This window comes from Ixodes scapularis, unplaced genomic scaffold, assembly GCF_016920785.2.
Source record: "Ixodes scapularis isolate PalLabHiFi unplaced genomic scaffold, ASM1692078v2 PGA_scaffold0__279_contigs__length_252992795, whole genome shotgun sequence".
NCBI classification, from domain to species: domain Eukaryota; kingdom Metazoa; phylum Arthropoda; class Arachnida; order Ixodida; family Ixodidae; genus Ixodes; species Ixodes scapularis.
Genome location: NW_024609835.1, coordinates 184,667,734 through 184,684,238, shown reverse-complemented (window position 1 = coordinate 184,684,238; position 16,505 = coordinate 184,667,734).

Genomic DNA, 16,505 nt, shown 5'->3' with positions numbered 1-16,505 from the left:
GAAGCGCTAAGTGACGGAAGCAGTTCCGAGTCATCTTTTGCTAGTCTCTCCAGGCGAACAAATCAACCAGAGTGGATCGTTGAAAACTGTTAATAACGGACGTCACGTGGCATTCTAACGATTGTGGGGAAAACGTGGGAAAGTAATAATATTGGAACCTTTACAGCACTGTCTGAAAATGTGATTTTTTTATCGTTTAGAGCTCAGCATTTTCATTTAATCAGCCCTATAAGCATCCATAGGTTTCAAACCATTCCCATTCTCAAAATGTCTTCAAAAATAAAGGAAATTTGAAAAATTACAAAAAAAAGAACAAAAAAGAAAAAAAAATCATAGCTTATTGTGCACGCCCTTGCTATTTCGAATCCTCACTGTCTGGTTCCGATCGAGTTGTTCAACTCCCCTGTGTGCTCAGCATTTTAGTACATATATAGTATGTCTGGCTAAAGACCTATTCTCCCGATGCACGCATTTTCGTTGCGCATAACTACTTCGCGAAACTGAGATTTCGACGGGGACATGTTGAGTTGTTGCGAGAATGGTTTCCTAAATGTCTATAAAACTTTTTAGCGTAAAGAACTCAAGTGACGCCACCTCGACATGGTGAATTTTTGATTTCCCGACGACACAAAGTATGCAACCGCCAAAGGTATAAGCGAAGAAGCTTAGAGAAGGAAGTCGTGCGTGAGTAAGTTCTGAGCGATTATTTTTATTGTGTTGCAATTCACAAAAATGTACGTTTGTAATGGCTATCACTGTGCCGTCATAAGGTGAACAAATGATATTAATAAGCATAAGAACAATCGTTAAATGTGTGGAATGAGCACTAGAAGTTGCAGCGCGAGAGTGTTATTGAGATTCACATGTTCCTAACAAAAATATTTATAAAGTCAGTCGATTGGGAGCGTGAATTGTGAGAGATTTGCATCCCACTAACCGTCACTTGTTTTTTCACGGTACTTCCATTAAGGCAAGTGGACCGTTCCCAACCCGGTGCCGGTGCTCCGATTTGGTTATCACTGCAAGGTATGCTATTACTCTATGGCATTTGAAGGGTATGAAAACATAAACGTGCCACCCCTCGAGAGGTTGTTATGAAATGTCGAAAGCGTACCTGCATAGACTAGATTAAACTGCTCATACATTTCTTCGTTGTGCAAACTCGATCGGTACACTCCACTGTCTTCGTCCAAGAGGCAAGTTGAGGGCCTTTCATTGATAAGCTCGATTCAACCGGCAAAGTTCCAGTCATACCCACCGTAGCCTAGTCTAGCCAACGTTTCTCGATGCACACACCGTTGCCTATTCAGACAGCTTTGATGCCACAACCAGACTTTATATAATGTTTTGAGATGCTAGACGGCGTCGTCGGGGCATCAATTCTCAAGATGGAGACGCCCTTAAAAAATATGTTTATTGTATAGCGTTGCAGTAAATAAGTCAGCCAATTAGTACCGTTAATTGGCTTCTATGGCAATGGAAATTACTAAGTGGCTACGCGTGCTTCTGTCAGAATAGAGACTTTAGAAAAAAAAAAACGAATTATGGTTGATTGGCTTCGTAACATCTTGTTGTCTGCCCTGAAAGAATCCAGTGTCTCGCAACAAAAAAATTTAAACACGTAAAATAAAAACAGCTCATTTTTTTTTTATTTTATTAGTATCGTGGAGTAAGCTTTGTTAGCCAACCTGTGGCTCTTTCGGGTTACTACGCTGAGGCCGAACGAGGCAAACAATCAGAGCATTAAAGCATAGGCAAATAAACTGAAGATTGTTGTCTTTTTTTCAGCTAGAATATCCGGTATAGTCGCCTCTCTTATCTCACCTTGAACCCTAAAAACACCTTAGATCTTAATATTGTGAGGGTGATTATAAGATATATTATTGACTGTGAGAGAACGGGAGTGAGGACAGGAACGGTAATACAGCGAATCTCTCGAGGAAGAACGGTACGCAATAGCTTCTCATGCTTGACGGAACCGTTCGTCGTAGTCTTATTAACAATAAATTTAGTAACTTATTTTCTGGTTATGGATTATCAAAATGTTAGAAACCTTTTGCAACGTTCTTTGAAGTTGCAGTCGCACTGCTCTTCCATCATACAAGAAAAATGAAAGCCGTTTACAACTTTCTGTAACGCCGAATTAGAGCGCTGCTCCTGAGGAGGAGGAGGGAAGGGTACTGATGGTCAGGTTTTCTCGGCGGGGGGGGGGGGGGGGGGGGGGGCGAGAGGGGGGGGGCGAGAGGGGGGGGTCACGCGACCTCGGGGGGGGGGGGGGGGTCACGTTACTTCGGGGGTTCACGTGAACCCCCTCCCCGAGGTCTTCCCGAAGGAACCCGAGGTCCTGCCGAAGGAACTCGAGGTCCTACCGAAAGAATTCGAGGTCCTCCCGAGGTCTTCCTGGAGGAACTCGAAATTCTCCCGAGGTCCTCCCGAGGTCCTCCCGAGGTCTTTGAAGGGGGGGGGGGGGGGGGGGGCGGAGGGTAGCGGTTTCGCCGAAGCTGCTCACGCCGGAAACGGGCGCCTAAGAGCTGCGCTCTAAAAAGAACACGCTGTTTGTTGAAGGCATAATGACATCATTATCTGCTGAGACGCCTGTATAGCATCTTCAAAGCTTGTTTGCGTGACACATAAGTATGCTTCGGTCGTGTCTGCAGTTATATTTGTACAATCAATCTGACCGTCATACCAGGAAGAAAGACGCCTCAGACAGTGAGGGCAGACTGTCTTTTTTATGTTGTATCAGCGGCGCGAAAGCGATATGACGTCACACTCACCATGCGGTAGGGCTCGAAGCGCACCACCTGCAAGTGGTAGGTGGCGTGCTCCCGACCCGCCCACAGACAGCGGTAGAAGCCCGCGTCCCCCGGCAGGGCTTCGGTGAACACCAGCGACCCTGTGCCTAGCAGCTGCCTCCGGGCCTCACCCATGCCCATGGCCACTGTGCTCACCGAGGAGCCCTGGAGGGGCTCTACGCGGTGCCAGGGGTTTTGACCCGTTGACTCTGGAGGGAAACTGGAAAGAATATCGGTGCCACAACTATCGCAGAAGAGCACAATTACTTATAGAGGCGATTTTGAATTGCGTGGTATTGAGTCAGAAAAAAGTGGCATTCATCAAAAGAAAAAATTCACGGGTTGTCCCATGAAAATAGAGCGTATAAATGTTGTTTTCTTTTCGTTTTTTTAAACGCGAGACAAATCGTTCTTGCAAAGACTGCACATTGCACAAAAAAAATAAAAATATAACTACATGTTGATGCCGCAGTGGCCTCTGCCAAAGTACCCGTTAAAAGGGTGCGGAAACAAGATTTTAGCCCCTATTTCTTTTTTTGGCCAGAAACTACGTTCCGTCAGCACCTTAGAAACGGCGGTCTTCCGCTCGTACATGCACTAAAACAAATTTTAAACGAATAAAACGATCACTCAATACTACCTTTTTGTTTGGGAGCGGGCGTTGTTATTACGTTGAATGCCTTCCACCCCAGCCTCACTCACGGAAGTCTACTCTGGCTTGAACGAATTCGCGAAGCTTGGCGAAGGAATCCACAGTGCGTCCGCAACGTGAATTTTACACCACGAAGGACGTTGTACCTATAGCAGACGATAACTAAGCCAGACCAACCATACTACCGAGAGGACTAAAAAGATTAACCAAACAAATATGCCCTCATTCCAGTTTTTCTGTTCTTGCACTCTAAGAAAAAAGGGAGGAGAAAGGGAGGAAAACAACGATGTTCCTCCCTGTCGCCAACGGAAGGGAGGAAATTGCCCTTGTTCCTCCCTTTCACCGATCCACATGCAGCGCTACCTAGTGGCGCTTGAAAAAGGGACGAAAATTCCTCCTCTATATTCGTGGCGGCAGCGGCGGTCGAACCGCCGCTGCCACCGCAGACATGTTTAATGGCGGTGACGGCAACTTGAGCGCTTGGTAGCTTGGTTGCCGTCACCTCCGCGAGAAACGTATACTCTTGAAATAAAGCGTACGTACCATACAGCGAAAGGTAATCCGTGAGGCGTTTATTTCAGTTCTGTATAAAACAGAACAGCATACGAGCACTGCGTTGCGGCGAGCGACTCCGTCCGACACACGCTGTAGTCCGTCCACATCGGAAAAACGACCGGCTTGCGGGAACACGCGTTTTTCAAAGACCATATCCCCGCACAAGAAACGACACTGCAATGACGATTCGGGGAAGGGACGAGGCAACGGATCCGGAAAGCAAGGTCAACTATGCATTCGGGAAGAGTCCACTTGGAAGAAAGGGTAGTACAGACATTCCATTCTCGTTGCGGGGCAAAGTGGGGGCGGAGGGCAGATCCGCCGGCTTGAAGAAACGCATGATTCGACAGAGCCCACGGTTCACCGCTGCTTCTTTTTAGTTTGCGCTACGCCCCCATCTCCTGCTACATGTCAAAACTCGCACTAAAAAAAAGAAAAGAAAAACTCCGTTTTTTACGTTTTTTTATTTTTATTCGGCTAACTTAGTCTATTATCACGCGATCCGTTTTGTGTCGCAAAACGAGCGCAGCTAACCCGGCGTCAACAACCTGGATCTCAAACTCGTCGCAAACGTACTGGACGTACTTATAAAGGAAGCAAACATGAACATAAGCACTCGATAGTAAATTTAAATACTATTTAGATAGAGACATGAATAGAAGATTACTAACAATTGCTTTACAAACCTCTATTTTAGCTTTAGTGTCCGAACGAGTTCCGTTGCGTTATACCGAAATGAGTTGCTAGGCGAGTTGGATAGACATCTTGACTTAAACAGCGCAAATAAGTTACGTAAGGAAGAGACAACAGGAAGGAAAGAGCGTTGCGTTAGCTTTCGGAACGCTATATTCTGCACCGGGCTGCAAACGCTCTACTGGAACACGAAAACGCGGCTCCGCTACGGTATATATAGCGGAAGCCATAACGGATTGCGTATGGAGTTGCGGGAGTGACTAAACGATCTATTAAAACTCTCTACACGGGCTTTTTAACTTTCTGACTCGGGCAATGTGATGTTTTCAAGCGGTTGCATTATATCAGCAAAGACAGTCTTATTTTAGTTGTCTGCTGAGGATACCAAAGTCATGGTTCGTGGGCCTTTATCATGCCCGGCACTTACTTTTTATAGGAAAAACGCTCCAGATTAGTAAATTAAAACAATTCTAAATGTCTGTAACACCGGTGACAAAGCATGAACCAAGATATCTTCTCAGCTGTTTCAAGAAGTCTTGTTAAAATCAGTAATCTTGTTTCTTTGAAAATCCGTTGAACTTGTGCAACATTTAAAATGAATAATTACCCCACCAAAACTGAAAATAATTACACTGGCACTGAACACCGCAATCAAGCAATAGCTTGATTGCGATGTTTAGCACAGTGTACTGCATTTCAGCACTGCACTGTCAAGATAATTCATCAAACTTATTGAGAAGAAAATTATTAAATTTTAGGTAATTAGCCTAATGATCTACATTTGCTTTGCTCGGGGTGTTGAATTAAGAGATGGGGGCTATTCCACAAGACAATTCATAAAATGTATTAAGTAAGAGTAATATTTACTCCACCTTTCCGCGTTTATGTGCCAAATGATAGCAGTCACCGAAAAAGTCGGATTCAAAAATAAGACTGCCATATATAGAGCTAGTGCGAACTTGGCATACGTAGAGAGACGAGGGGGCCCGGTGCTGCTGCGTTGTTGCTGTTGTGTGCGTGGTTGATGTATGTGTGTCCGTGTATTCTGTATGTTCAGTAATGTATGTGCATCTCTACCATGCAGCGTTCGAAACTCGGCAAATCCTAAAAAAAAAAAAAAAAAAAACGCCTCTCGGACTTTTTTTTTTTTTTGCCGTTTTGAGCGCCATCTGTTGAAAGCTATACCACTTACACGAGGGGAGGAAGTTTCCTCCATTGAGAGAAAAAAAGGTGGCAATTTTCCTCCCTTCTTAGGGGAGCAAATTTCCTCCCCGTTTTGTAGGAGGAAATTTCCTCCCTTTATAGAGCAATATAAGGGACACGCGAGTTCCTCCTTTAAGGGAGGAAGTACTACTCCCTTTTTTTTTAGAGTGTGCTGTTAATTTTTCGCATGGCATCTGCGAGCAAGGTGGATGAGCGCCATGACGCACAATTAAAACGCTACCAAAATATATTCACTTTGGCAGGACAGGTGCACTGCAAAACTTGAGAGCAACTTTTGTTTCAAAACGAAATGACGGAAAGAAACCTGGACAAACTTGATGCGAACTGAACGCCCGACGGCCTCTCAAAAATCGCTCGAAAATTCTTACCTCTGTAGGTGTCTTCCGGTATTGAAAGCATAGTTTAACTCACAACGGTAGCACAATTCACAGAACAGCGGGTTTTTTTTCGCGGAAACGAGCACCTTTACGTAGCATCAGCAAATGAACAAATAAAGCCACATCAAGCAACAAATTTGAAGGGGTACGCTAGGCTTAGGGCAGTTAGGGTACGAAGACAAGCACCCACACAGCGCTTTCGAAGGCGCAAGCCACATCAAGCAACAAATTTGAAGGGGTACGCTAGGCTTAGGGCAGTTAAGAGAGAGTTTTAGTATACCGTTTTCATTTTCCGCTCCGCTCCGGGGGTGCCAAACTGCGCATGCGCGGCCTGCTTGGCCGGAATGGAAAGCGGAGGTCCAAAAACGCGTTTTAGTAGAGCGTTTTTCTTCAGCGTAAGAGCGTTTTGATCGGGTTCGAAAAATTTGCTTGCGTAGCCCCACAAGTAGACGTTTATAGTACTAGTAAGACAAAAAAACCTAAACGTTAACACCAAGAGAGTGAAAGGGAGCTTGTTTGCAGAGGTAGTAAAAACGAAGGCGACAATAATGAACACAAAAGAGTAGGCACACACCTGAAGAAATATTATGCTATAAAATATAAACATAATCGTTCTACCTTGTGAAGCCGAAAGTATCATACGCTTTACACACGCGCCAAATTACAGCCGCCATTGCTGACCTTCTCTTGTCTTACCGAGATGTCGAGCAACTGAAACGGTAGTTAGCGATCCTTTACAAAGGTCGATGCTTTAGAAAAGGACACAGTTGAATCTAATGTGGCAATAACCTGGCCTGCTATGGTAAAGACGAAGTGAAATAGACGAAATAAGAGGAAACAAAAACTGAAGGTCAGTTATGGCGGCGTCCATGCACAGGTGCTGCAAAGCGTCTATAAGCATGAGCATGTTGCTCTAAACGGTACTTGCACTGCACGAGCGCGAGTGCTCATCAAGGACGCTAAAAGGCCAGCACTCGCTCTTGTAGCTTCTGCTCCACTCAAATTAAAAATGACACAGATTTACTTATTCGAAGTAGAAAAATAAAAGAAAAGAACGAAGTTTGCGCATTGCGAGTACATCCTTTTGCGTAGTACGAGTACAGTGTTGTTCAAGGCTAGCAAGGCATCTGCACGATGAATCCCCGCTGTTCTCAAGGAAGGAGACTTCTACTAACGAGATTAAGCTGGCGAGACATCGAATCTATGATTCGTATCCCTCGTGCCATCAATCGCCGAAGCTTCCTTTCCGAACGCGGTTTGCTGGATATTTCCAACGTAGAAAAGAAATCCTTTAGGAAACTATCCTGCTTAAAGAAGGACCTGGCTGTTCTGCATGCGGGCCTCCAACTACCAGCACCCGACAGATCGGCGCAGGGTGTTGCCAATCTGGCGAGACGCTTTGCATGGTTCTTCCTCGACTGGCATACCCCAACCGTCTGTTCCTACTTGGATGAGCGTTTGGACGGAACTTGTCGGTGTTCTTCAGTTCTGTGAACCTCATCGTGGGTCACAACAACGAGAGGTTCGGCCACCTGCTCGCTGACATGAACAAACATATTTGGTTGACCCCGGCGAAACTGGAGCTGTGCCCACAGGTGAGACCCTGCATGGTTTGTGTAAATTTCGCATTTCCATTGTTTCTAGCACAGCTGCTCTGTCTGGTGAAAAGGTGTACATGGGCAGTGTCAGGACAAGTCACGACGAGAGCGTTCGTAATCTGTGAGTATTAGTAGGCCACTTTTATTAGCCCTCTTTGCTCTACTTTACGCTCTGCGAGAAGCATCGTCTCCACCGCGCATGCGTTGCCCGCTCTGAGTTGGAGCGTATAGCTAGCGGAGTGAGCGTGCGCTCCGCTTCACAAGTTGTAGAGCGGACTGCCCTCAGCGTCCTTAGCGTGATCGCTTAGATCTCAAGATGGCTGCACTTACTCAATACGCGTAGATGTTTTTGACCGTGACCTCAGCTTGAAAGAGGTTGAATCAAGAAGTAAAGCGTACGCCCCGCGCGTTAAAGGTAAACCATTCGATTTGAGTTCTATGTAACACAAAACAGCATGATCGAACGAAGTGAACGAGTATCACTTTACAACCAGCACGGCGTCGGTAAAGTCGTCGCGTCTTTGTGGACGTCCTATGGCTATGCTGTCAGATGTACGGGTGCGCGTGCTTGAACGCCGATTATATCTGTGCATGCGCCCCCCTGTCGAAAATGCCACTGAAAGCTGACCACGAGCATAGCGCTCGCAAGCTGCACAAAAGAAACCATTCATCTCAGCTTTATTTATTCACACTCGCTCACAACTTTTGAATTGTTTAACTTTCCCCAGGAAATGTTCGCGTTGGATTTCCTTGGTAGATTTAGAAAATAATAGAAACTTGAATGCAGCCTTTTTAAAAGTGCAACCCATGGTGCCGCTAGTCTTCGAGGCCGCCTTATTTTGGCCAAGTGTCTAGGGAGCAAGAGAGCTACATCATTGTTTGTCGCGGATGCGAGTCTAAATGTATTAGACACGAATGCTGCGTCAAAACTGAATATGAAATTGGTTCTAGTCAGAAGTCTCGCACTAAAATCGATGCCCAAAATATGGCGGCCGATTATGTTACCGGGTGGTGTTTTGAAAAGAGTTACCAATAACGGACGAAAGAATATTCCACGTCAATTTTTTGTCTGGTGAAAACCAGACAGGCATAAACAATGCAAAATTTAGCAAACAGAACCCTGGAGCTCTAAGCAATAGTGGTAGATTAGAACAGTTTTCAGAAGTTTCGTTTTGAATTCCGGCGTAGCGGGCCTCGCATGCACAGTTTGACGGCCTCAAAGCTTAGCAGAATTAAGAAACAACTATATATATATATATTAATTTACGATACCCAGTTTTTTACAACCCTACAATGGAAATACGCTTTATCTTAGAGGAGTAACAAGTCCCATATCACATGTTTTGGTAGTGTTTAAATACTGCCGTGTTGTAAGAGTGTTTTTCTTTGTCTTTTTTATTAGGCCGTCAAGGACAAGGGAACACCCCTGAACAACTGTTGGGGTTTTGTTGAACGCACAGCATGCCCATATGCCGTCCATCAAAAAATCAGAAGAGGACCACAAGAGAGGGCTCGTCGTGAAGCACCAGGCAGTGATGTGCGCAGACGGCATAATTTGACGGCTGGACAAAAGCTACAAAGACCATGGACATTTTTTTGTTTGTTTAATATTATAATGCATAAAATTAACACAGAAAATCATATTCAAGCTTTTGTACTGAGCGAAATACCTGTCCAACTGGGCTGAAAGGCATCTAGAAATATTTTAATAAAAAACGTTTACTAACGACTCCCATTTTACTTCTTTGATGTGCGTGTGAATATTGCATTTAACCAAATTAGAGTGTTACTGTTGAATTCAGCATTGTAAGAGTAGCCTATGTTGCGTGGCCTTCTATTGCAAGAAAAGACCGTAGCACAAGTGAGGCAGAAACTAGGGAAGCGCACTTTTATAAAAACACAAAAGAAATAAAAAGAAGTGTATAGTGAAGCAAAATGGTTCCATGTCACCCCCCAAGGCAGATACATACACTGCGCTCCACTGTTAATACGAACACGAAAAAATCGCATTTATTTGCAGTTTATTTTTTTGACAGCTATTGAAAAAGCTGAAAATTTGTCGCTCAGATTAGTGCCCCAAACGAGCGCTTTATTCTACACCAATAGGCAAATGTCAGCCCCTCGAATTTAAGGTGAAAAATGAAAACAGGATATTGAATGCTCCCGCGAACAATGTCGCGCAGTGTACATAAACACCAAGGCACTCATCACAAACCGAAGCATACGAAGAAGAAAAGACTCATTTCATTGGGGAAAAAATAGTAGAGGATTAAATAGAGCACTCGCTTTCGCTAATTTTCACTGTCTTGCTGCCTGAAGTAACCGAACAAAATATCTGTCCGTTTGCCGACTGCTTTAGTCTTTGGTCTCTAACCTTTAATTTTTGGCTCTGAGGAGCCGCGGCACCGCGGAAAGTACCAGCCCGTACCACCGAGGCCCGCGGTGCCGCGTCTAGGGAACATGGTAACGTGATGAGTATATACGTGCAAGATGACGACGACATGGGTTGTTGGTATTGGGGAGGGTGGCAGTCCGATTCGCAGAAGTCCAGACTTCGTGGAGGCGGGTTGGGCGGGTGAGCAGCGAGCTATGAGGATCTTGCACGCCGTTCGATCAGTGCATGAAGGAGCACCAGGAACATAATGGCGCTATTGCTCACTGGGGTCCACTGGGGTCAAAGAATCATGCTCCTAGGAGGTAGTCCAGCCGAAGTAGAAGCTGCCGCCTCCGAGGAACCGAGGCCCAGGGATCAGATTGAGACACCGCCGTCGCCCGGTGTGTCATCCTCTCAACGTCGTCGTCGTCATCTCGCATAGAAAAATCGAGCCCGCTGGCTTAGACAAGGCAGCACCTGTTCCCACCGTTCAAAGCCGTGAAAGGATTGCGACCAGCGATTTCTCGAAGCAGCCAGAGGTTCTTGATCACCGTGAAACGTTTTCTGGGGGACGCCTTTTCAAACAAAGTCTGCGCAGCCATCTTAGTGCAGCGAGGTTCATAACGGTCAAGCGCGCTCCCAAGCATGATTTCAAATAGCGAGCATCCGCCTTTCCAGAAAAACACCATCTAGTGAACCTTTACTGAGAGTGGAACGTACTTCTTAAAATGGCGACGATAGCGGAGCTGACGCTACACGCTCAAGGCCCAGAGCGGGTCGCGCATGCGCGATGGCGACTCCGCTTTCCATAGAGCGGAGCGGGAAAGTGAAAACGGTCTACTAAAACTCCCTAAGGCCTGTTCACACAAGCAGCGGAGCGCTACAAGCATAGCGCTAACCTCGCGCTAAGCGCGTGCTGACGGCAGCGTTCACCAGCTTTGTATCGCACCGCCAAAAGTGTTGCTCATGGCAGACAATAAGTAGCTAACGACACGTGAAGAGCGCTACATCGGCGCTTCGCTGCATGTGAGAACCGGCCTTTAGGGTACGAAGACAAGCACCCACACAGCGCTCTCGAAGGTGCGTGTGTACTTCCGATAGTTGTTTGCTGCAAACTAAGTACGTTGCGGAGATCTTCCTCTAAACACCTCGGTGAACGCAGACGTATTTGCACTCATAAAAGTAGAAGAGCTCAATGAGCTACGCTCGTTGAGCACACCGCAAAAGTCGGGAACCATATTTGTTATCATTTAAAACCAAAGCGGAAAGGCAATCTCGAGATATTTTATAAAACAATGATGACTCTATCTAGATTATTTTTTCTCTTATATAAACATATTGCAGATTAAAATATTATTACGGCATGGAGATACAATTTTACAGCCAACATTTACCTCGTCAGTATCTCCAACCAATAAAAACCGAGAAAAGGTGCTTATAGTCCGTTGCACCCTAGGAACGAAAAGCGAGGGTAAGACGGGCCGGGGAGGAGGAAGCAGACGGAACGCTGGAGAAGAGAGGGGGAAACCTCCTTCTCTCTTTAGCGTTCCGCCTGCTTCCTCCCTCCCGGCCCGTCTTACCCTCGCCCTTCGTTCTTAGGCTGCAACGGACTATAGTTATTTAAGGACAAAGGCGCCCAAGCAGCACGGATTTTGACCAAGCAATGGCCAATGTCTGGCGATGGTCTCTTGGCCAGTGGCCAGAAAGTGGCCATTCATTGGCCAATGCTTGGCCGATGGCTGATGGCCAGTGACGATTGGCCAATCGCCAAATAAAGGCCAGTCACCGGCCAGTCTCTGGCCACTGTCTGGCCACTTGGCCAAGGACCATTGCTAGCCATTGGCCAATGATTGGCCAACTCTGTGCTGCTTGGGCGGGACCTAGAGCAGGCCTACCCCTACCTAAATTGACCTTTTTCGGAGAATTTTGTGCGCATGCCCGAGCTTGAGGTGAGAGTGGGAAAGGGAAAGGCGCCATCTTTGCGGGCTCTCGTCGTACGCTGCCTGGCTTCGCTCGCATTGCGCGTGTGTCCGGCACTGTCGCGATGCCTCACCGCTGCTCGGCTGTTGGATGTACAAAGATAAAAAAACACGCCGAACGTGAGCTTCTGTAGATTCTCGAAAGCTACCGCTAACCTCAAGAAGAAAGAAAAATGGATTCAAGCGCTGCGACGCCAGAACTTTGACGGGACGCCTCGGCAGTCATCTGCGAACTCGCGTGTTTGCAGTGTCCACTTAATTGGAGGTTAGTTCAATCATATTTGTTTGAACTCAGGAGATACCCGTTATACTCCGTGCAGGCTAGTGATTCCCGACACCTGTCTCCGAACCGAGTTTGCTTGCACGGTACAGCAGGGCAGCAAAGAGGCGGGACGCCAAGCCGTTGTCACGAAAAACAAACCTTTACACTGTCTCTAAGAGCAGGCCAGCTATGTGCTGGCATGTTCCGCTGAACCTGCAATATTTATATTTACGCTTGAAACTCGTTAAAATATTGAATAAAAAAAAAATGTCCCACTACATAATTTTATATTAACACGTCATCTAGTTCGATAAGTAGATCGATGACATAGCTTGACCATTTTAGTTGCATGCTGAAGTACCACAAAAAGACGAAGACGACAAATCTTGTTTTTTGTTTTGTTTGTTTTAGATACCTTATCGCGTCACGCATAAAATATGATCAAAGGACTGGCATACACGAATCTCGATACAAATGCGCCGAAAGGATAGCGACTATGGGGCTACCCGAAGGAAAAATCCATCAATGTAACGCTGTTTGGCAGTCAATGTTTTCTAGTGGACCGCTGACTGTGCCTGACTGTACGTCAAGCATGTCTGTTTGGACAACAAGTTACTCTGACCGACAGTCAAACTCCAGTCAGACCCCGCTTGTCGGCTTTCTGATGGTTTCCTGGTGGCAGTCGGCCGCCGCGAAATGCCATCAGGATGTCCTGGTGGTGATTCTGACTGTACATCGATTCTCTCTGACTGTACGTCAGAAAGCTTTGACGTGCAGACAGAAGTACGGTCAAAGGACGTAAAGTTCGTTCGGATACCACTATTTCGTCAAATCTATGAATACGAAAAGTAATCTATGCACGAGAAAACGATTTCGGGACGTGAGCCCATAAAACCGCGGACGTTAGAGATGTGACACGCAACCGACCGACAACCTTGATCAGAAGCCCGCCGAAGCCGCCGAAGGGCCGAAGTGGCCGAAGCGTCGAACGCGACACTTCGCACTTCGCTTCGCCCATGGAGGCTTCGCCGAGCTTTCATGAACGATCGCTCTCGACTCGTTTTGTTTGCCCGCTTGCTCCAACCTGTCGATCCTGTCCGGGCTCTACAATGTCTTATGTTTTAGTAGAATTTCTACTCGACAAGACCCAGCCTGTTGCGAGTTCCGACGATGTAAGGGACTTTAGCGGTGTAGTTAAAGACGACAAGGTGTACCAGGTCTACTGGGCCGATGACGCGCGAGCAAAAGGATCATTCTACGACGCGAAAGTACTCTACATGGCAGGTGAGTAGAACTGAAGTACGGCGAGTGATGTACGAGTGCTTTCATAACATGCTGACGGCTTAACTGCATTTGCAGCCGAAGCATCTCGTATAAAACGAATAGTCAAATCGAGTTTCTGTAGCGGTGGCGTAGCATAGCGGTTAGCGTTTCCGATTTGTACGCAAGAGGTCGCGGGTTCGATCCGCGGTGGTCCTGCTTTTTTTTTTTTTTTCTTTTTCTCGAACATTTTGTTTTATCGAGGCATTTGGCGATATTTATGAGTGCGTATAGCTTTACTCTTATATAAATGCTGCCCCTGGTGATGAAATTCCCTTGGCAGTGGCAGTCAGACGTCATCTGATGGACCATCAGATGACGTCTGATGGTCCACCACGTTCCACCAAGGCTGCTGACTGGCAGTCAGTGTCCCAAATTACATAGCTTGATGGAATTTTCAATAGGGTACGCCTTACAAATATTGACACATCTTGCAATCCTTAAGACATATTATCACATCGCCACGGGTTTTACCGGAGAAATAAACTAACCCTGCAACGGCAGTCGCAAGACGCTTGAACGATATCGGCGCTCTTGGAAACCGATATCAGTTGCCTGTAATGTCCCGGTTTCATAGACGGTGCGGTGCACGCGTGCTCCTTACAAGATGAACGGTGTGGTCGGGATCAAGGATCCCGACCACACCGTTCAACTTGTAAGGGATCAAAGTTCTTCACCATGACCTTCTTGACGTAAGCTTCTTCTTTGAAGGCCCATCCTATCCGGAGTTGTCTGCAGTCCTTCGCGAAGTACCGATCGACGCACGCTGTGTTGACGACCTGTACCGATGCAGCATCGGCACTCCATCCGTCTTGAAAAGCGTACAGACGGATAAAGTCGGCAGTGTCGAAGACGGTTGCTTTACTCAATCCTTCGGGATCGTCATCAGCCATTTGTAGAGAACGACAGCCGGAAAACAGCGAGAAAAACTTTCCACAACAAACGCCCCAAAACGATCCCGTCGAGGAAGCGGACGGGTTGACGGCAGGACGGACTGAGCCCGCAAACGTTTTGAATTATCTCCGCGAGGGTGCGCCACGGTCGCTTCAACGAACTCTGAAAAAGGTCAATTGCGTATAACGAAGTATAACACTTTTTCTCGTAAAAAAAGACGTGTGTCCCATTTGGCTTTTAAATATTTATTTTTATTTAATTTCATTGTTTATTATGTACAATTATTAGCGTTTAGCATAATTGGGTAACGAATTTATTTTTGAGTTATTACATATTACTTCTTAACTTTAAAGGTACACTTGCACTCGAAAATTCGATGAGTATCATCCAAAACTAATGAATCTACCCACGATAAAATACTTTATTGCACGCGCAGCATTTTACAGCGTTCCTAAAATTCCTAATTTTGGGAAGCATTTTTAGATATCGGTTTGTTTTTCGAGCGCATCTCAGCGAAGGCGATCCCGGCTTATGTTCCATTAACACTGGCGTTCGAATCGCAACCACTGAGGGGATCCACTCGCTTTCATCATTAAATGCGCGTGAAACTGCACCGAATCATTAAAGGGGCCATGAAACGTATTTTGGGCTGGGATAAATGATTTTAAAACGGGACTTCAATAATCGCATATCGTTTTGTTGGCCAAAAGGAAGAGGGTAGAAAGTCAAAAGCCAGTTTTTCGGTGCGAACATTTGAAGACGTAGCGGAGTATGTTTTGCCTTCTTTCCTTCGAAAGCTCTCCGCCTTTTCACTATGATACATCCGCGGTTCCCAAAGCGCGTCAGCGGTGCCAACCTGACGTCAGCCGAGCCCAGCTTACGAATTGGAAACGAGAACTGCGTCACTTGGACTTATGCGCTCGTCAAAAATCAATTCGTCGACGAATATTTGGATTCGCGTTCGTGATGACGGACCTTATCGTCATTGGTGAATGACAAGTTCCATGGTGTGCATAAAAAGCACGGTGGAAACTAGGAGTCATTGCACCGGTGCCGAGGAATGTCATGACGACGTGATTTCACAATGCGCATTTGAGTTGAGGATTAAAGCTAAGGAGGAAAAAGTAGGAAAATCGTTTCATGGGACCCCTCTAAGCAACCGCGTTCGCAACCGCTTCGTGAACGCGGTTCAACCGCCAGTGTGAATAGAGAGTTTTCGTAGATCGTTTTTGCCGTCCCGCAATGCCCTCCGCAACCCCCTACGATAGCGGAACTCCAACGTCAAGGCTATCGGCGCGCAGGCGCAGTAGCAACTTCTTCGTTGCGGAACGCTTAGCGGAGGGGGCAGCGCCGTCTACGAAAACTCCCTAATGAGGCATTACGTGGCTGTAACGTGGCCAAAAAGGCGCAACTTGCACGCGCCGCCACGCATCGCAGGCGAACATGCTTCTCCACACTGGCACCGAAGGAAAAAAAGAACAGTTGGCTGCTTGTTTGGTCATTGTGTAAAATTAAATGCGGTAGGTTATAGAGTGATTGGTGCTCATACTTCCGGTGCACACAAGGAACAAAGGTACAGTCTTTCTGTGACGATAGGAATGGGACTGAACAAAGAAGACAAGTCAGTGGGAGCGCGAGAGAGATGCGCTCGTGGAAGAGGACCGATGGCCGTGACCGAGAACGAACGGGTCGAGACACCGGTGAACCAGACAACCGAGTTGAACCCCGGACAGGCGTCAAAAGGTCTTTGGGGGCTGAAACCAGGCTTGTTGGGTTTCAGCC